Source organism: Tachyglossus aculeatus, chromosome 2 (genome assembly GCF_015852505.1).
Source record: "Tachyglossus aculeatus isolate mTacAcu1 chromosome 2, mTacAcu1.pri, whole genome shotgun sequence".
NCBI classification, from domain to species: Eukaryota; Metazoa; Chordata; class Mammalia; order Monotremata; family Tachyglossidae; genus Tachyglossus; species Tachyglossus aculeatus.
Window position 1 is genome coordinate 40,980,514 of NC_052067.1, and position 22,888 is coordinate 41,003,401.

Consider the following 22,888-nt stretch of genomic DNA (forward strand, 5'->3'; position numbering starts at 1 on the left):
GTCTTCAAAACACAGCACACCTGCAAAAATTGTGGGCTGATAGATTCCACCAGGAAGACTGAGCAGTTGCTGTTAAAAGAAACTGAGGATTCATCTTTGATGATTGTCATCGTTAATAAGAATTATGGTATTTGTTAAAGCTTATTATGTGCCAAACACCATAATAAACGCTGGGATAGGTAGAAGAGAATCAAGTCCCACATGGGGCTCACAGTCTAATAACAAGGGAGAATGGGGATTGAATCCTCCCCCTCTGGACTGTGAACTCCCCTCTAGACTGCAAGCTCATTGTGAGCAGGGAATGTGTTTGCTAATTCTGTTGTGCTCTCGCAAGTGCTTAGTACAATGTTCTGGACATAGTAAGTGCTCAATAAATACCATTGATTGATTGAATCCCCTCTTTGTGCATTCATGCATTTATATTTATCAAGCGCTTACTATGTGCAGAGCACTGTACCAAACACCTAGGAGAGTACAATATAACAATAAATATATACATTCCCTGCCCACAATGAGTTTACATTCTAGAAGGAAGATGATGGAATTGAGGCACAAAGAAGTGAAGTGACTTGTCCAAGATCACTAGGCAGGTAAGTAGCAGAGCACAGATTAGGACCTAGATCCTCTAACTCCTAGGCCCGTGCTTTTTCCCCTCAACCACACTGCTTCTCACATAATCTCAGCGAGAGACTCCCACTTGGTGTCTGTCTGTTTTTCATCTCCTTGTTTATCCTTTTCTTACTTTGGACTTTTTTCCTGGGCTACATCCAAATTGTTTCTCAAAGAATGCGAAACTGTCTGAAAAAATGGTAATAACTGAGCTGGAAGGGATCTTGAGAGAAATGGATTTTTTTTTTTCCCACAAATGACGTGTCTCGATTTAAGACCGACAAAATGAAATGCATTGAATCCTGGGACCATTTTGCCCTTATGTGGGGCCATGTTTTGCTCTCTTGGGAACTCTGGAAGCATCTTCAGGCCTCTCTCCTAAAATAAAAGTTCCATCAGAGTCTCTCAGCTTGGCTAGGAAGTCTTCAGAGGTGGCCAAAGAAGTCCGAAGAGCATGGTCACAATTCTGCTTCTCTTCTCCTAAGAACCAGCCAGTAAAATTCAGAAGAGTCAGATGAAGGGAAGCAGTGTTGCCTAGTGGATACCGCCCTGGCCTGGGAGTAAGAAGGACCTGAGTTCTAATCTCATCTCCGCCACTTGTCTGCTGTGTAGCCTTGATGAGAGAACTGAGGCAAATGGAAGCGAAGTGATTTGCCCAAGGACACATAGCAGGCGTGTGGAGGAACTGGGATTAAAACCCATATCCTCTGTCTTCCAGGCCTGTGCTCTATCCACAAAACATCGTTGCTTTGAGACAAACCATTCATCGCAAAATCTGCCAATCCACGTATTAAAAGCTTAGACACTCAGCTTCAGAATTTGCTCCTGATGGGCTCTAAATGGGGGAAAATAAAGGCTTCGTATTTGCCATTATTACCCATATCATTCTTCCCTTTCCCAAACAGACACCAATCATAAACAGTAAACATTCTGCTCCCTCTGGTTTAAAGGATAGTTTCGGATGTCACGTGTATTATCTTCACTTGCAAAGATTTTTTTCATTCAACAAGCCCACCGTGGATATCTGCTTGTTAGTTCAGTTCAGTTTCCAGGGAGTTTCTTGGCATGACGAGAATTACTTACCATTTCCTTTGGGATGAATGCCAAATGCCTGTGAGAAGCACCGTGAACGAGTGGATATAGCACGGGCCTGAGAATCAGAAGGACCTGGGTTCTAATCCCAGCTCCACCATTTGTTTGTGCTACCTTCGGCAACTCATTTAATTTACTCCCCCTCCAGTCTGTAAGTCCCCTGTGGGCAGGGAATGTGTCTGTTTTATTGTTATAAAGTACTCTCCCTAGCGCTTAGTGCAGTGCTCTGCACATGGTAAGTGCTCGATGAATATGATTTATTGATTAACTTTTCAGTGCCTCAGTTACCTCATATGGAAAATGGAGATTAACCGTGAGCCCCATGTGGGACGTGGACCGTGTCCAACCTGATTAATTTGTGCCTATCCCAGTGCTTAGTGCAGTACCTTGTACATAGTAAGCACTTAACAAATACCATGAAAAAAATGACACAACACATCACCACTTTCTTGACAGCTGCCTCAATTTTTGACTCAAGGAGCTTCAACAAGGAGGCTTTGCAGCAGACCCTAAATTCACTCATTCATTCATATTTATCGAGCACTTACTGTGTGCTGAGCACTCTACTAAACACTTGGGAGAGTACAATATAACAATAAATAGATACATTCCCTGCCCACAGTGATCTTACAGTCTAGAGGGGGAGTAAGTTAAAAGGCTTACTAAATGGAGAGAGCTAGCCAGTGAACTGTTGTAGATCAGAAAACTAACAAAAATTACAATCCCTGCCAGGATTTATCCTCTGAAAGCATAAACATATATAAATCGATACAAGACCGTCTGTTCTAACCAGCAAGTGGCATATATGGTGGGACATGAATGCAGAGGATGTGAGAAGGTTTAGTTAGCGAGCTTATTTTGGCTATTGCTAACGCCTCCTAAATAACGAAGTCCTCATTCCTGGGCAAATTTGAACATGAAAACATCCGTCCTCTTGTTATTCTCCATCCTTTTTCAGCTCCTGACCCCTCTCCTCTAATACTTCTTCCAGAGAGATGCTGACCATGAAATCCTATCCAGATGTATGGCTAGTAACCAAGAGGACTAAAATGCCTTCCACAGCCTTCCGCATTACGTGCAGGTAAAGATAGATCTTTGCTACACTGATGTGTTTGACTCACTCAGGGCCTGTCTCCATTTTCTAGTGCGCTCTTTGGTAGTCAATCAATGGTATTTATTGAGTGCTTACTATGAGCAGAGCACTGTACTATGCACTTGGGAGAGTACAGTACAATAGAGTTGGTAGATACATTCCCTGGCCACGAGGAGCTTGCAGTCTAGAGGCGGAGACAAACATCAAGAGAAGCAGCATAGCCTAGTGGAGAGAGCACGGGCTTGGGAGCCAGAAAGAGCTGGGTTCGAATCCCAGCTCCACCACTTATCCTCAGTGTGACTTTGGGCAGGCCACTTAACTTCTCCGCGCCTTAGTTACATCACCTGTAAAATGGGAATTAAAACTGTGAGCCCCAAGTGGGACAGGAACTGTGACCAACCTGATTATCTTGTATCTACCCAGGAGCTTACTACAGGCCCTGGCATATTGTAAGTGCTTAACTAGCATGATAAACAAAATTTAAAACTGAAAAAACTTTAAAAAACTCCCCATCTCGTAGTGGCAACAGGATGCCTGGAGAAATTGTGTTGATTTTGCCTTCCTGGACATCCTTTCTATGTTGATGTACCACTTAACATCTTTGAAGAAAACCAGAGAAATCTTCATACAAGCGAAGGTCCTCATAATAATTGAGGTATTTGTTAAACGCTTTAATATGTGCCAAGCACTGGTGTAGATACAAGATAATCTTAGCCCACATGGGCTAAGTAGGAAGAGGAGCAGATATTGAAATCTCATTTTGAAGATGAGGGAACTGAGGCATTGACTTCAACACCCAACACGAAACTGAAAGCCATCATGGAATTCTGTTACCTAAGAAACACATTGCCCAGTGAATAATAATGATGGAATTTAGTAAGAGCTTACTCTGTGCAAAGCACTGTTCTAAGCGCTGGGGAGGTTACAAGGTGATCAGGTTGTCCCATGCGGGGCTCACAGTCTTAATCCCCATTTTATAGATGAGGGAACTGAGGCCCAGAGAAGTTAAGTGACTTGCCCAAAGTCACATAGCTGACAATTGGCAGAGCCAGGGTTTGACTCCAAAGCCCGGGCTCTTTCCACTGAGCCATGATGATGAGGAAATATAAAAACAAAAATAATAATTGTGGCATTAGTTAATAGCTTACTACGTGCCAGGCACTATACTAAACATTGGGGTAGATACAAGGTAATCAGGTCCTATATGGGGGGAGGGAGAACGGGTATTGAATCCCCACTTTGCAACTGAGGGAACTGAGGCAGAGAGAAGTGAAGTGACTTGCCTAAGATCACACAGCGGGTACGAGGGGGAGACGGGATTAGAACCCAGGTCCTCTGACGCCCAAGCCTGTGCTCTTCCCACTAGGCCAAGCTGCTTCTGGAAGTCAAATCAAGAAGCCAGCATATCCTTAGTAAGTTTCTCAGGGAGAGTGGGGTGATAAGCTCTAGACTGTAAGTTTGTCGCCTAGACCATGAACTCGTTGTGGGCAGAGAATACGTCTATCAACTCTATTATGACAAACTCTCCCAAGCACAGTGCTCTGCACACAGTAAGTGCTCAACAAATGCAATAGATTGCTAGGTAGGCATCAGGCTTGAGAGTAAACTAAAGGTCTACTGAGTTGTCATGCTGGCGAACCTTCTCTAAATGAGCCCAATTGGAAGAAATTCAGGGATATGCTGAGAGTCACCAAAGGACTTTTTACTTGTCACTAAAATACCTCTGTGATCCCTTATGCATGACTAAGGTACCACTGATGCAAGAAGTCTATATTGTATGTTGCTAATGCCATCCGAGGGAGAGATGAGAGTTGCTATGGAACAAAACTTCACTGACTTATACTCCAAGGTGTCCGAGATTTCTAGCCACGAGACATAAAGGTTTATTAGCGGGGAGGGAAGGAAGAAGAAATGCTGTGTAATTCACTGGCTGGACTGAGCACTTGGGAGAGAATGTAACAGAGACATTCTCTGCCCACATTGAGTTTACAGGCTAGAGGAGGGGTGATGTTGCCAACTTGTACTTCCCAAGCGCTTAGTACAGTGCTCTGCACACAGTAAGTGTTCAATAAATACGAATGAATGAATAATAGAAAGAGCACAGGCCTGGGAGTTCAGAGGACCAGGGTTCTAATTCCGTCTCTGCCGTTAGCCTGCTGTGTGACCTTGGGCAAGTCGTCTGACTTCTCTGTTACATTGTATTCTCCCAAGTGCTTAATAAACTGCTCTGCAGATGGTAAGCACTAAATAAATACATTTGGTGGATCGACTCTCTGTGCCTCAGTTAGCTCGTTTGTAAAATGGGTATTAAAGCCCATGGGCCCAATTTAGACTGGGGCTCTGTCCAGCCTGATTATCTTGCACATACTTGAGCACTTAGTACAGTGCCTGGCACCTAGTGACTGCTCCAGGAGGAGGTGAAGTCAAGAGCTGATCCCTCTAGACTGTAAGCTCATTGCCAGAAAGGAATGTGCCTGTTTATTGTTGTACTATACTCTCCCAAGTGCTTAGTGCAGTAAGCGCTCAGTAAATACAATTAAATGAATGAATGAATGAACTAGCCCTGAGCCAGAAGGTCCCCTATAGAGCAGAGAGAAGGCATGAATCTCAGTATCCTGCCAATAGCTGGAGGCTCTAAACTGGAATCCAATCCTTTGGAGTTTCAGTGTGGCAGACTTTCAAGTAGATAGAGCTTTAGGAAAGCAAATTTGTCCAGCTCTAGAGAGCCAGCTACAGCTGGCCTTCCAGCAAAGTGCGGGTTCTTAAATGTGTTTGTTTGCTTTTTTATTATTATTTGTTTTGCAGGAGAGAAAAGTACTCGGTCGGCATTCTTAAATAACCGTGGGAGTTGAGAACCGAAAAATTCCAGTTTCGTCTTTGGAAAGAGGTAACTGCACAACCATTTATTCATTCAATTGCTCAAATTATTGAGCTACCACCAGGTGCTTGAGCGCCGTGTGTGTACTAAGTTCTCCCATAACACCGGGCTCACTACAGAAAATGGCTGTAGGAGGACTTACTCTGCTTCCAATGCTATGCACATGTGGCCAACATTTTCTTCCAAGATTGCATCACGCTGTGCCCAGACAGAAATGACTTAAGAGAAGCAGCATGGCCTAGTGGAAAGAGCCTAGGCCCTGGAGTCAGAGGACCCGGGATCTAATTCCAGCTCCATCTCTTGCCCGCTGTGTGACCTTGGGTAGGTCACTTAACCTCAGTGTCCTCTGCTGTAACATGGAAAAGAATATTACCTAATTCTCTCTTGGCCCTCTAGCTAAGTCATGTAGCGAAAGCAGGACTTCTGTCAGAGTATAGGCTGTTTGGGATGGTACGGTGAAAGTAAAACCCAATCCTTTCCTCGGAGGAACTCTTGAGTAGCGTGGACATGCTTGGGGTTAAACAAAACAGACTACCCGTGAGTAAAGGAGGGATTTCTCCATGCCCGAGAGTGAAGTCAAACAATTACATTCACGGAGCATTCACTCTGTGTGAAGCACTGTACCAAGCCCATGGGAGAGTTCCATAAAGTTACAAAGACATGGTACCTACCCTTGAGAAACAGTGGGGTAGACAGACAATAAAATAAATTACAGGAAGGAGAAAGTAATAGTTGGCAGTGCATGGTGATGGTCAAAGTGCTTAGGGGATGTGGAACTGCTGGAGTGTGAGTAGAGGGGGAATTAGGGAGGGAATAGGAGGGCCTAGTCAGGGAAGACCTCCTGGAAGAAATATGATTTCAGATGGGCCTTGAAGATAAGGAGAGCAGTTGTCTACCTGATCAATCAATCAATCAATCAATCATATTTATTGAGCACTACCCATCTACCTGATGGGCCTTGAAGATAAGGAGAGCAGTTGTCTACCTGATCAAATCAATCAATCGTATTTATTGAGTGCTTCCCATCTACCTGATGGGAAGAAGGGGAGAGTTTGAGGCAGGAGAAAGAGGCAGATGGTGAAAGATGAGAGTGAGGCAGCATGGATTGGTTGTCTTAGGAGGAGCAAAGCCAGGGAGTTAGAGGAGCAGGGATTAACAGGAAGAGGGCTGACTGCATGTCTTAAAGCAGACAGTGTGGACTCTCTGATGAAGAATGGGATGTGCAACTAACGGGGGCTTTTGAGGAGTGGGAAGTTGTGCATGGAACTTTGTTTTAGAAAAATTACAGGGTCACGTGTTGATTTTCCAAATCACACTTTTTTCCTGGTTCTGTGCCTCCAAGGGCTGCCCCACTTCTCTTCCCATTTCTTAACCTTTTCTCTCTCTCATGCTCGCTCACTCTCTCTCTCTCCTTTCTTTCTTTTCCCAATTCCCCAGTTAAGGCCAGCAGTTATGAGTTTTCTGCTTGATGCAGAGAAAAATGGGCAGAGGAATGCAGGGAGGAAATTAGATTCCTGCAAAAGAAACTAATAAAGAGGGGCTGGTATCTAATCACTGCTATTCATTTCCTTTGTTCTCCCTGGGGCTCAGGCCATCTCCAAATCAGAGATGTATTGCTTTTCCCCAGAACTAGGAGGGAAACGCTCGTGAGATGAGGCATCTGAAAGGACTGAGCAGCTAAGAGCATTCATTCGTAAGTTCATTCAATCGTATTTATTGAGCACTTACTGTGTGCAGAGCACTGTACTAAGCGCTTGGGAAGTACAAGTTGGCAACATATAGAGACGGTCGCTACCCAACATTCATTCATTCATTCAATCGTATCTATTGAGCACTTACTGTGTGCAGAGCGCTGTATTAAGCGCTTGGGAAGTACAAGTTGGCAACATATAGAGAAGATCCCTACCCAACAATGAACTCACAGTCTAGAAGGGGGAGACAGACAACAAAACAAAACATGTGGACAGGTGTCAAGTCATCAGAACAAATAGAAATAAAGCTAGATGCACCTCATTAATAAAATAAATAGAATAGTAAATATGTACAAGTAAAATAAATAGAGTAATAAATCTGTAAAAACATATATACAGGTGCTGTGGGGAGGGGAAGGAGGTAGGGCAGGGGGGATGGGAAGGGGGAGAGGAAAAAGGGGGCTCAATCTGGGAAGGCCTCTTGGAGGAGGTGAGTTCTCAGTAGGGCTTTGAAGGGAGGAAGAGAGCTAGCTTGGTGGATGTGCAGAGGGAGGGCATTCCAGGCCAGGGGAAGACGTGGGCCGGGGGTCGATGGTGTGACGGGCGAGAACGAGGTACAGTGAGGAGGTTAACGGCAGAGGAGCGGAGGGTGCAGGCTGGGCTGGAGAAGGAGAGAAAGGAGGTGAGGTAGGAGGGGGTGAGGGGATGGATAGCCTTGAAGCCAAGAGTGAGGAGTTTTTGCTTGATGCGTAGGTTGATTATTATTATGTAGTGTGGCCTAGTGGGAAAAGCACAGGGCTGGGAGTCAGAGGACCTGGGTTCTAATCCTGCCTCTGCCACCTACCTGCCAAGTGACCTTCAGCAATTCATTTCACTTCTCTGGGCCTTGGTTATCTCATTTGTAAAATGGGGATTAAAACTGAGCCCCAAGTGAGAAAGAGATTAATAATAATAATAATAATAATGGCATTTTGTTAAGCGCTTACTACTTGTGAAGCACTGTTCTAAGCGCTGGGGAGGCTACAAGGTGATCAGGTTGTCCCACGGGGGGCTCACGGTCAATCCCCATTTTACAGATGAGGTAACTGAGGCCCAGAGAAGTTAAGTGACTTGCCCAAAGTCACACAGCTGGCAGTTGGCGTAACTGTGTCCAACCTGATTAACTTATATCTACCCCAGTGTTAAGTATAGTAATTGGCACATAGTAAGCTCTGAATAAATACCATAATAAAACAATGAAAGTTACATGAATCCCAGGCCTTGCTATCATCTTTTAAGACAGGTTAGAGAGCATTTATTTAAGTGAGTGTGAAGCTGGGCTCTTTTGGTTGCCAGAGGAAAGCAGCTTCAAAGCCAGCTGACTCTGGGGGAGACCCAGAATCAGTCATCCTGAGGCATTCGCTAATTGACAAGGACAATTCATTGAGAGAAGACAATGCAACCTTCCTCCCCATCAATTAAACTTTGAGCAGATGGAGAAATGCTACCAGTCCACTACCTATTCAGGGCTAATGAACTGGAGTAGCCAATTAGCTGCTGATACTAACAAGCTCTATCAAACTGAAGAGTTGGGGTTTTTTTGGGTGGGGAGGGGCTAAGCTTTGAGGGGGTTGTTTCAAAATCAAAATGCACTTTATAATTCCCACTGAAAGCGAGATAATCTCTGTAAAATGGGAATTAAGACTGTGAGCCCCAAGTGGGACAGGAACTGTACCCAACCTGATTATCTTGTATCTACCCAGGAACTTACTACAGGCCCTGGGATACTGTAAGTGCTTAACTAGCATGATAAACAAAATTTAAAACTGAAAAAATTTATTTCCCCCAACCTCAGCCCTAATTGTACCTAGCCAGAATTTATTTTAATGTCTTTCTCCTCCTCTAGATTGTAAGCTCCTCCTTTTAATGGTATTTACTAAGCACTTCCCACTCAAGGTCACTCTGGAGAGTTTCCAGTACTCTGCCGGTCTCGGCTAAGGGAGGGAGAGGCAAGCAGAGGCATAACTATTCCATTTCTAGCTTGGGCAGTGGCTAGCGAGTGGAAAGCAATTTTCTACAAGTCAAAACTCACCTGCGCTGGGCAGCAGCAGCATTCAAGAGAGTAGAGGGTGGAGATTCACTTTTACTGCATAGAACAAGGTAATGGTAAACTACTTCCATATTTTTATGGAAACTCTATGGATGCACTACCAGAATGCAGATGGAGAAGGGGTGTTTTGGGAGAGATGTGTCCGTGGAATCGCTATGGGTCGGAGATGACTCGACACTATAAGACAAGACAAGCTAAGCACTTACTATGTGCAGACACTGCACTAAACACTGGAATAGACACAAGCTGATCAGGTTGGATATTGTACACGTCCCACATTGGGCTCACAGTCTTAACCCCTACTTACGGATGAGGTAACTGAGACCCAGAGAAGTTACGGGGAGTCCCAAGGTCATACAACAAACAAGTGGTGAAGCTGAGATTATAACGCAGTTTCTTTTGCCTCCCAAACCCATGATCTATTCACTAGGCCATGCTGCTTTTCAGCAGGGAACTTGTCTGCCATCTCTGTTGCACCATACTCTCCCAAGTGCTCAGTACAGTGCTCTGCACATAATAAGGGCTCAATAAATATGATTGATTGAACTGGTGGTCCTTTAACTGAGGTCTGAGGGTTGGGGAAGGGGGGGATGTCCCGGTTTATTACTCTTGAGGGTGTCCGTAAGTTGCCAGGTTTATCTCTTGGCAGCTTCCAGTCAAGGAGCCCTCTCCAAAGCCAGTGATTTTGATCTGAGGCCTCAATCACCCTGCCATTTGAGAAAATATTTGCAGGTGCCAGTCTGCAGCTGTGCCTGTCGATAGAGCAGAAACATCTCACGTCCCTAATTCTTCAGGATGAATCCATTTTATTTTTCAATTCTGTCTGTTTCCTTAATTTGATCAAAGTAAATTCTTAAATAATAGCCCCAAAAGTTGGTGGGTTCCGATATTGCAATTTTGAAGAGGCCAGTATGCTTAGCGAGCAACTCATTTCCTGGAAAAATCCATAAACTAGCTCAAATCTGAATTATGAACATTGTGAATAAGAGTATTGACGGACTCATAGCTCACCTCAGACACTCGGTTTTATCTTGTTAAAAACTGGAGCTTGGGGAAAGCAACCAAAACCTCAATCATTCAAAGGCAAATCCCTAAACTCTGTTTCTAAGTGAAATATTTTCAACCTTCTTTTCACTGCTGTTGGACTCATAGATTGGGGCTAAGTTATAGATTTCATATATCTTGATTTGAAGGAGATCTTGGTTTGTTCGCCAACACCACACTCAAGGATAATGTAGAAAAATACAACCCACATCATCATCATGTTCAACATCATCAGCACCATCGTGAACTTCAAACTAACAATTGTGGTATTTGTTAAGCTCTTACTATGTGTCAAGCACTGTTTTAAGTGCTGTGGAAAATAAAAGATAATTAGGTTAGACACAGTTTCTGCCCCATTTGGGGCTCACAGTCAAAGCAGGAAGGAGAACAGACACTGAATCCCCATTTTGTTGTTGAGGTAACAGGCACAGAGAAGTTAAGCAACTTGCCCGAAGGCACTCAGGAGAATGTGGATTAGAACCCTGGTCCTCTGACTTCCAAGCCCATGCTCTTTCCACTAGGCCACACTGCTCCTCAATAATACTCTGTCAGTAGCAGTATTGGCTGAGCCCTTACTTTGGGCCATGCCACAAAAAAAGCATTAAACATGATCCCTGCCTTTAAGAAGTTTACAGTCTAAAAGGGGAAGACAAAGAGCTAAAAATCAACTAAAATACAATAGGTGAAAGATCTTGAGTAAGGGCAGCAATAAAGGACACAGGTGAATAAGTAAATCAGTGAGATATAAATGGAAAGAAGAAAAGATCAATCAGTCATACTTACTGAGCATTTACTATGCTCAGACATTAATAGAGATAAATCTGATGCCGTACGCAGTCAACTAAAGTGCAGATTTCATTAGTCTTTGTAATACTAAATATGCTTGTATATTTGCTATAAATGTGTCTGCATCGAGTCATCTGGGTTAAGCTCTGTCATCTGAAGATTAGTCTTTAAAACAGTTAAAACAGCTGTTCTGCAACAGCATTTTTCCTGGACGGAGATGATACGAAGTGTCTATAAAAATGAGTAAAGTGCTTAACTGAAAAGAGAGGATGTCATTCCTTCTGATGATTCCATGTTGCCAAAAAGGACTTTTCTTCATGCTTAGAACAACAGAGGCAATGTTCTCTTTTTATATTTTTTATGGTATTTGTTAAGTACTTACCATGTGCCAGGCACTGTACTAAACACTGGGTTAGATACAAGCTAATCAGATTGGACACAGTCAGTGTCTCACAGGGAGTTACAGTCTTAATCCCCATTTTTAATCCCCGTTTTTCAGATGAGGTAATGGAGGCACAGAGAAATTAATTCACACAGCAGATAAGTGGTGAAGCTGGGGATAGAACCCAGCTCCTCTGTCTCTCAGGCCCGTGTTCTTTCCACTAGGCCATGCTGCTTGTCTTCCCACAGGGTCTAAGTGAAGATTGATTAGAATGACATGCCTTATTCCCCCCTGCACATCATGGCGTTCTTAAGAAAGCTCTCCTATCACAGAAAATTCCTTCACTTCGTTTTCTGCAAATGAGAGCAGTGCTCTGGGAATTAGGCAGGGAGTCAGCAAATGAAAGATGCGACTGAGACACTTTGATGAAAGTCAGAAGAAAGGAAAGAGAGTGGACTTGTTGGTGAATTTGCTGTGGAAATGCAGTGGACAGAGAGAATATCTCAGCCTGTCTTAACGTTCGCCTACTTTGACGTGAGAAGGATGAGAAGCAGCGTGGCTCAGTGGAAAGAGCCCGGGCTTTGGAGTCAGAGGTCATGGGTTCAAATCCCAGCTCTGCCAGTTGTCAGGTGGGTGACTTTGGGCAAGTCACTTCACGTCTCTGGGCCTCAGTTCCCTCATCTGTAAATGAGGATGAAGACTGTGAGCCCCATGTGGGACACCTTGTAACCTCCCAAGCACTTAGAACAGTGCTTTGCACATAGTAAGTGCTTAACAAATGCCATAGACAAGTGAGAGAACAAGGTTTCAGTCTATCAATAACATCAGCTTAAGCTGAAGCATAAAGCACTGCTCTATTGAGGGGAGGAGAGAGAAAGTAAGGAAAGAAAGCAATCTAAAATAAACCAATTCAAAATGAAAGTGATAACACGGGAATAGTTGTTTATCTCCCATGTTCCCCCACAGCTTCTAAAAAAGGTTGAGAGCTTGTCAGGTTGAGAGGATGTTAGTGGGCCCAACAGAGATGGGAAAGTTAGGAAGGGAAGAAGGTTTGGGAAGGAAGATGGAGACGGTGGTTGGAGACACTGTAAAGTTGCCTCTTAGAGAGACTCTGGATGGAAGATTTTTCCAACCCTAAAAAAAATGAGATTTTTTAAAATCTGTGGCAGCAGCTGTGCAGTTGAGGGTTTGCTTTATCTTTTACTATCCAAACAGAAGCTTCTGAGAAGCAGAGTAGCCTGAGAAGAGTCTAGGCCTGCGAGTCAGAAGACCTGGGTTCTAATTCTGGGTCGACCACCTGTCTGCTGTGTGAGCTTGGGCAAGTCACAACTTCTCTGTACCTCTGTTCCCTCCTCTGAAAAATGGATATTCAATACCAATTCTCCCACCTACTTAGATGGTGAGTCCTACTTAGACTGGGAGATCTGATTATCTTGTATCTAACCCAGTGCATTGCCCAGTGCTTGGCACATACTAAGTGCCTCTAGACTGTAAACTCACTGTTGGCAGGGATGTGTCTGTTTGTTGTTATAATAATAACAGTGATGGTATTTGTTAAGAGATTACTATGTGCCAGGTACTGTACTAAGCACTGGGATGGGTATAAGCAAATTGGGTTGGACACCGAACCTGTCCCACGTGGGGCTCACGGTCTTAATCCCCATTTTACAGATGAGGGAACTGAGACCCAGCGAAGTGAAGTGACTTGCCCAAGGTCTCCCAACAGACAAGTGGTGGAGCTGGGATTAGAACCCATGATCTTCTGACTCACAGGCCCAAGCTCCATCCACTGTGCCATGCTGGTTTCCATGCTGCTATACCATGCTACTTTTTTATACAGTCAGCGCTCAATAAATACGATTGATTGATTATACTCTCCAAAACACTTAGTAAACAGTGTTCATTCATTCATTCAATTGTATTTATTGAGCACTTACTGTGTGCAGAGCACTGTACTAAGCGCTTGGGAAGTACAAGTTGGCAACGTATAGAGACGGTCCCTACCCAACAGTGGCCTCACAGTCTAGAAGGGGACTGCACACATTAAATGCTCAATAAATAATGATGGTATTTGTTAAGCACTTACTATGTGCAAAGCACTGTTCTGAGCACTGGGGGAAAGTGATCAGGTTGTTCCATGGGGGGCTCACAATCCTAATCCCTATTTTACAGATGAGGGAACTGAGGCATAGAGAAGTTAAGTGTGAGAAGTGGCCTGGCTCAATGGAAAGAGCACAGGCTTTGGAGTCAGAGGTCATGGGTTCAAATCCCGGCTCTGCCACTTGTCAGCTGTACGACTTTGGGCAAGTCACTGAACTTCTCTGCGCCTCAGTTACCTCATCTGGAAAATGGGGTTAGAGACTCCTGTGGGACAACCTGATCACCTTGTAACCTCCCCAGCGCTTAGGTCAGTGTTTTGCACATAGTAAGCGCTTAATAAATGCTATCATTATTATTATTAAGTGACTTGCCCCAAGTCACACAGCCGACAAGTGGCGGAGCCGGAATTAGAACCCATGACCTCTGATTCCCAAGCCTGTGCTCTTTCCACTGAGCCATGCTGATTCCCAATGGACTGATTAACTGACTGGTTAACAAACATCACAATTATTATTATTATTATTGTATTATTATCATTACTGTTATTAGAATAATGCTATCTTCATGAATTCTATAAATTGATATGTGGTGATTGCTGGCCCCATTTTCTCAGGACAGGGAGTGCTGAGGGGTGAAGTCTGGCTCTATGAAGTAAGTGCAGGAGGGCAACCACATAGCTGTTCCTCCCAGCAAGACTTTGCTGCAACTGTTAGAGACATATTTCTGAGTGGGATGGACCCATGATGGAATTTTTTACGTTCTTCTTATTCTGCAGCTCATGGGGGTATGGTAAGCCCTGTGGGGAAATCAGCACATGAGTCAAAGTGCTAGAAGAAAATAACGCCTTTCAGAAGGGGAAAAGTCAGATTGGATGCTACTTGAAATGCCAACGAAAGGTTGATCTTCTTAGACTGAAAAAATGTGACCACTTTAAAAGTTTTTGTCCATAATTTACCACTCAGGACAGGATTAAGAGAAGGTTAGTGGGTATTTTTAACAGCTGGAGATGGATTGCTCTTTTTGTAGAAGACCAGGCTAGGCCTCCTAGGTTTAGGAGAACATTATTTTGAGAGCTGGTAGTGTGTTTGGGCCTAAACATCGAGCAATGGAAAGTCTCTCTCATTGCTCCTTTGAATCATTGAACTTGCAGGAGAGTGAAAGGATTAGTGTTTGACCAACTGAATTTTAATAGTAATGAAAAAAAAAACATTGAATTGTTGTCATTCTTGTGATAACCTTTGCCAAATATCTTCAACTCCCTTTATGCCAAAGGATGGGGGAGAAAAAAACAGGAAGAAACTCTTTTTGTATGGATTAGGGACATCTGGGAATCAGAATGGTCTTGACTGGTCAGGATGCTCAAAAGATTATGAAACTCCTTGAAGACAGGGATTGTGTTTACCAACTCTATTGTAATCGTACTCTGCCAACTGCTTAGTACAGTGCTTTGCATCCAGTAAGTGCTCAATAAATTGATTAATTCATTGATTGACTGTAGGCAGTAAATGTGTCTACCAAGCACGTGGCACAGTAAGCACTCAATAGATAGAATTAATTGATTGATCCCTTCTATGAGAAAAGCAGGAGTCCTGAGTTTTTTGATCTGGACAAATCCTTTGATCTTTCTGGTCTTCAGTGCTCCTGCCGCAGAATGGGAATAATCTTGGAAAGACTCTGTAGTTGGGTCTTTTGGTTGAATGGACAGGAATCCTATCTGCACAACAGCCATCTCTTTCCACTATCTGTCTTGAGGGTCATATGGACGTCCCGTAATGAGATTAAATGGATCGGAATTTATAGAGATTCTGCCGGACACTCCAGAAACTGCCGGAGCGAGGATGCAAATTGGCACCCAGGTCAGAAAAGATGGATGATAGATGGAGGACGATGTTGCCCAGAGCAGAGTGAATAGAGCATGGGCCTGGGAGACAGAAAGACCTGGGTTGTCTTCTGTGTGAGCTTGGGCAAATCATTTAACTTCTCTTTGCTTCAGTTACCTCATCTGTAAAATGGAGATTAAGACCGTGAGCCCTGTGTGGGATGGGGACTGTGACCAATTCAGTTACCTTGTATCTACTCCAGCGCTTAGTACAATTCCTGGCCCATAGTAAGTGCTTAACAAATACTGCAATTATTATTATTATTAGAAAGTCTTGTCTGTTTCTCACTCCAGTTGCCTGGGGAGACCACCTCTGACTTTGCCAATTAGCTGTTTTTTCACAAGAAGAGCATTTGTAAGGGATTTCATCACTCTGCCTTCCCTGGCTGAATTCAAGCCACCGAGGTTTGTCTCACCGGCGGGACCCTTGATCCGGAAGGGAAATGACCCCGATGAGCTGACATTTCAGAGAGAAGAGCCGACCTCAGAGGGCCTTCTCTCAGCTAGCAATGTATGCAATTAATGAGAACGACTGTCTAGCTTTAACATTCCAGAGCTGATAGCAAGGCATTGGCGGAGGTGCTGATGAATGGGTAACTATTTCATAGAGAGAAGCCACCCAGAGGCCTTTTTCATTTACAGAAAGAGAGTTCAATTTATTCAGGGCAGAGAGCAGCTTGACCTTAAACAAATAAGCACTGCGCACACAAAATAGATGCTGGAATAATACCAAATTCGGGAAATCACCCAGCAAAGGCGATATCGCCTGTCTCTGTATCCTCAACTGGCCATTATCAGAACTTCCATCCAATCAAGCGAGAATAAAACCTTTCCTTATGAAAATGCAAGATGGCATTTCAAATTGGAATCGCTAATCAGGGCCGCCTCTCCACTGACCAGCTGGCATTCACACTCCCTTCCCTCTGAAGCTCTGACTGGGTTCACATCTCCCCCACTTATCCCAGGTGAAGATCTGACAAGCTAGCCCCTGAGGTGTAGATGCTTGCCTTAATGGTCCTATCTGGCTTGAGTCTGCTCTGACCCCCTGTGAGTGGCCAAAATCTACAGAAGCCCAAAAATGCAGTCCAAATCTACAGAAGCCCAAAAATGCAGTCCAAATCTACAGAAGCCCAAAAATGCAGTCCAATGAATGGCTGTTTCTTCCTCTTCTTCTCCAAAGAAGAGTTTCTCCACCTTTCTCATCATCAACCCCTTGCTCTCATCCTCCCTATGGCCTGGAACTCCCTTCACTCTTCACATCTGATAGAGCAGCAGAATGGCATAATCAATCAATCAATCAACCATATTTATTGAGTGCTTACTGTGTGCAGAGCACTGTACTAAGTGCTTGGGAAGTACAAGTTGGCAATATATAGAGACGGTCCCTACCCAACAGTGGGCTCACATTCTAGAAGAGCATAATGGATAGAGCATGAGCCTGAGAGTCATAAAGTTGTGGGTTATAAACCCGGCTCCGCTGTTTGTCTGTTGTGTGACCTTGGGCAAGTTCATTCATTCATTCATATTCATATTTTATTGAGCATTTACTATGTACGAAGCACTGTACTAAGTGCTTAGGAGAGTACAATATAACAGCAAGCAGACAAATTCCCTGCCCACAGCGAGCTCACAGTCTGGAGGCAAGTCACTTCACTTCTCTGGGCTTCAGTTTCCTCACCTGTAACATGGGCATTAAGACTGTGAGCACTCTGTGGGACAGGGACTGCGACCAACCCAATTATCTTGTATCTACCCCAGTGCTTAGAACAGTGCTTGGCACATAGTATATACTTAACAAACACCACAGTTATTATTAAGGTGGCCTGGTATAAGGGACTTTAAGAACACAGCCCTCTTTTTGTTTCAATAAAGCTTGCCCTCTACTACTCTGACAGAACTGTAGTGTAGATAGGGATCTCTCCAGATTACCCACGGTGGTAGGGAGCTGCTTCCAGAAAATGTCCTGTCAAATAGAATTCCTGTTACATAGATAAATGGGATATTTGTATTCCCACATTAAATACGTAGCCATCATAATGCACCTCCAGCACCTGAACGTATTCAACTGAAATGACCGATAATGGATAAATTGCTCCATTATAGGAAGCTGATGTCAGTCGTTCAATCAGTGGTATTTATTGAGTGCTTACTGTGTACTAAGTGCTTGGAAGAGTACAATATAACAGAGTTGGTAGACAAATTCCCAGCCTACAAGGAATTTACAGATTGTAAGTTTTCTACTGATGCAGGGTGGTGGAAGTTCAAGCTGGAGGTGGATGAGGACAAAAAAAGAATAAAAGTCCTCAGGCTCCTCTTTCAAACACGCTGAGGAAGGTGGCCTAAAGGAAAGAGCACAGGATTGGGAGTCCCAAAACCTGAGTTCTAATCCCAACTCTGCCACTTACTGCCTGTGTGACCTCGGGCAAGTCAATTAACTTCTCTGTGCCTCAGTTTCTTTACATGTCTGTTCCCCTTCCCCCTTAAACTGAGAGACCCATGTGGGATAGGGATTGTGTCTATTGTGATTATACTGTATCTACCCCAGTGCTTAGCACAGAGAGCAGGGAATGTGTCTGTTTGTTGTTGTACTTGTACTCTTCTAAGCACTTAGTACAGTGCTTTGCACATAGTCAGCACTCAATAAATATGATTGAATGAAAGAATGAACGAATGAATAGCAAGTGCTTCACAAATTCCCAAATCGCTATTACATCTGCCTGCATTTTCATCTCTCTATGGGAGGAGAGCTAAGGTTAACCGAACCTGTCCTGTAGAATTTTACTCCCACACCTCCAGAGACAGTATCAAATCACATCAGTTGGTATATATTGAAAGCTTACTGAGTGCAGAGCCCTGTACTAAGCGCCTGGGTTAATACAACAGAGCTGGAAGTGGTGAATCTGGCTAGTGGAAAGCTTCCTGGGAAAGGTACGGCTTGAAAACCACACATGAAACCATGGGTTAAAAGCCCAACGACAGGATGGGGAAGTGAACCCCAAGGGTCTAGATGATTTAATAGCTTCAGAATCAGTTTCGCATTATAATAAGTGTAATCCATTATGACTTGAACCGAAGTCCACTGCCCAAGTCAACTTAAACGTTAAAAGCCGCATGGCACTGGAAGCTTTATTAATTAATTCCTCTTATGGGGGATGTTAAATTAATTGCCCTCTCTGATGTATGAATGCCTGGTATCAAATACCAACACTTGTAGTGACTCGGCAATTATATTCTTGAGATTGTTCATGGCCTTTGCAGATCATTAGAGGAAGCAGGCAGCAACATTTCCCATGGGGGCTAGAAAAGCATGTCAAATTATCTGGCTGAGATCATTAAAACCACCTCGTGGATGAAGGATTCAGAATCCCATTAATTCCAGCTCTAATTGGTTGAGTTTTTCCTTTTCAATTTCCAGCTCTCCAGCTATTGGCAGAGGGTTCTTCTTAGCAAGGTGTCACCCTCTGAAATTCGTACTATGTTTTTCTTTTTTTGTTCTATTTATGGTACTTGTTAAGCGCTTACTATATGGCAAGCACTGTACTAAACATGGGGGTGGGTACAAGAGCTAGATTGGACACAGTCCACATCCCACATAGGGCTCACAGTCTTCATTTCCATTTTACAGATGAGGTAGCTGAGACAGAGTAGTTAAGTGATTTGCTCAAGGTCACAAAACAGACAAGTGATGGATCTGGGATTAGAACCCAGGACTTTCTTAACCCAAGTCCATGCTCTATTGATTAGGCCATTCTGTTTGATTCTCCTGCAGTTTTTACTTCTTCCCTGACATCAGAAGAGGTAGTTAGAGGGCTGGAGTCCAGCCGATGCCAGGTTATCCCCTTTCAGTCATTTGGCATTGGCAAGAAAGAGTGAGTGAGGTGAGGAAATATAAGAAGAGGAGAGATTCCAACTCAATCAGAGTGGACAATGCCATTAGTTCTGATGAAAGGTTTGCAGAGGGAATGGTTTGCGACATTGAGCTGAAACCAGTTTTTTGAAACAAAAAACATTATTATTATCATTATGTTTGTTAACTGCTTACTATGTGTTGAGTGCTAGGGTAGGTACGATGGGCTCACAGTCTAAGCTGGAGGAGAACAGGAACTGAATCCCCATTTTATGGTTGAGAAAACTAAGGCACAGAGAAGTTAAGTGGCTTGCCCAAGGTCGCAAGCAGACAGGTGGTGGTGTCAAGATTAGAGCCTAGGTCCTCTGGTTTCCAGGCTCATCCTCTTCCCACTAGCTTCCCTGTTTGAGAGTCCTTTATGGATTCCAGTTTCCCATTCCACCCCCAAATTTCATAACCGCAGATCATAGGAATCGGGGTTAGACAGACCTCAGGGCACAGGATTTTCTGTGCCAACGCAGGCTTTCTGAGCTGCCTAAACCCAACCATTTCAAACCAAAATCATTCTCTAAATCAAAGCCACCGAGAAGGCACTTAGTACAGTGCTCTGCACACAGTAAGCGCTCAATAAATAAGATTGAATGAATGAATGAAAGAAGGAGTGAGGCATAGTGGCTAGATCACAGTCCTGGGAGTCAAAAGGTCATGGATTCTAATCCTGGCTCCATCACTTGTCTGCTGCATGACCTTGGGCAAGTGTTTAGCTTCTGTTCTAAGCGCTGGGAGGATACAAGGTGATCAGGTTGTCCCATGCGGGGCTCACAGTCTTAACCCCCATTTTACAGATGAGAGAACTGAGGCACAGAGAAGTTGTGACTTGCCCAAAGTCACATAGCTGACAATTGGCAAAGCCAGAATTTGAACCCATGACCTCTGACTCCAAAGCCCGTGCTCTTTCCACTGAGCCACGCTGCTTCTCTATTTGTCTCTGGGCAGCCCTGAGAAGAGGTTGCTCTGAGTTTGTGCCCAGGTTTTCTGGCTGAATTCAACAGGACATTTCTGAAGGATCCCAGCCTCACCCCCTGTCTCAATAGTGCTGCATGCAATCTTTCTACCCATTAATGATGCCAAGTGGAAGTTCCTTTCACTGAATTACAAACCGAGCAGGGCGAAGGTGCCCAGGCTCACCTCGACTTCTGCATCGCTGCCGACCTCTCGCCAACGTCCAGGCCTCCGGCCTGGAATGCCCTCCCTCCTCAAATCTGACAGACAATTATTCTCCCAACCTTCAAAGCCTTATTGAAGGCACATCTCCTCTAAGAGGCCTTCCCTGCCTAAGCCCTCATTTTCTTTCCCCCCACTCCCTTCTGCATCATCCCAATTTGCTCCCTTTACTTATTTTTTTAATGGCATTTATTAAGCGCTTACTCTCTGCAAAGTATTTTTTATTCTTTATTCACCACCACCCCTCCAGCCCCACGGCCCTTATTTACATATCCATAATTTATTTATTTATATAAATGTCTGTTTCTCCCTCTAAACTGTAAGCCTGTTGTGACCAGGGAATGTGTCTTGTTATACCATAGTCTCCCAAGCGCTTAGTAAACTGCTCTGCACACAGTAGGCACTCAATAAATATGATAAATTGATCGATTCAGAGAAGTAGCGTGACTCAATGAAAAAGAGCCTGGGCTTTGGAGTCAGAGATCATGGGTTCAAATCCCGGCTCTGCCAATTGTCAGCTGTGTAACTTTGGGCAAGACACTTAACTTCTCTGTGCCTCAGTTCCCTCGTCTGGCAAATGGGAATCAGGAGTGTGAGCCCCCCGTGGGACAATCTGATAACCTTGTAACTTCCCCAGAACTTAGAACAGTGCTTTGCACATAGTAAGCGCTTAATAAATGCCATTATTATTATTATTATTATATTATTATTATTATTATTATTGATGCTCCCTCCTTCTTAGACTGTGAGACTCATGTGGGACCTTATTATCTAATATCTACCTCAGGGCTTAGTACAGTGCTTGGCACATAGTAAGCACTTAACAAATACCAAGATTATTGTTATTATTGTTACCCTATGCTTCCCCTCACCAAAAAAATTCTTCTCTAAATCTCACTGCACCCTCCAGGTTTCTCCCTAGCTCCCTTCTCCCCTTCTCTTCCAAACTCTTTGAACGTGTTAAATTTGTCCAGGTGACTGGAAAAATAATAACAATAATAACTGTGGCACTTGTTAAGTGCTTACTATGTGCCAAACACTGTTCTATGCTCTGGGGTAGATACAAGATAATCAGGTTGGACCCAGGCCCTGTCCCACATGGGACCCACAGCCTTAATCATCTATTTTACAGATGAGGTAACTGAGGCACAGAGAAGTGAAGTGATTTGCCCAAGGTCACACAGCAGACATATGGCAGAGGCAGGGTTAGAACCCACATCCTCTGACTCGCAGGCCTGTGATCTTTCCACTAAGCCATGCTGTTTCTTGCACTCAGCCCACTGTCCCCTTATACTTCTCTCCAAAAATTAACAACGTGACTACAGATCCTACACTTGGGGCTCCTTGAATGAATGGGTTACTAGTTCCCATTTTAATTGCCCACATCTATCATCAGGTGGCCAGTTCTTTAACAAGAAAATAAAAAAGGACTATTCAGCCGGGCAGGGCCATGAAAACAGAGGAGATAGCACTGCAGCCACAAAGATCGATGCGCGGAACTATGAAATATTCATGTCAATTGGCGGAGCAGAAGGTAGATCATTTCTTGTGGAAGGAAGCATCGTTCAATATTAATGAGGCTGCCGTGACAGAGAAAAGCAACGCTCAGCTCAAAATTCCAGAGAGAGACCCAGATCACAACAGCCATGATGGGACACCGATGAACCCCAGATTGCAGGCATTTCTGGAGCAACCCTAGCTGCTGAAGGAGAAGTCCCGATCCATCTACGGTACTTACTGAGTACTTACTAATTCTGGTATTTGTTAAGCGCTTACTGTGTGACAGTAACCGTATTAAGTGCTGGGGTGGGATACCAGCAAATCAGGTTGGACACAGTCCCTGTCCCATGTGGGGCTCACGGTCTCAATCCCTGTTTTACAGATGAGGTAACTGAGATCCAGAGAGGTAAAGTGTACAGATTTATTACTCTATTTTACTTGTACATATTTACTATTCTATTTATTTTGTTAATGATGTGCATCTAGCTTTACTTCTATTTATTCTGAGGACTTGACACCTGTCCACATGTTTTGTTTTGTTGTCTGTCTCCCGCTTCTAGACTGTGAACCCGTTGTTGGGTAGGGACCATCTCTATATGTTGCCAACTTGTACTTCCCAAGCACTTAGTACAGTGCTCTGCACATAGTAAGCGCACAATAAATACGATTGAGTG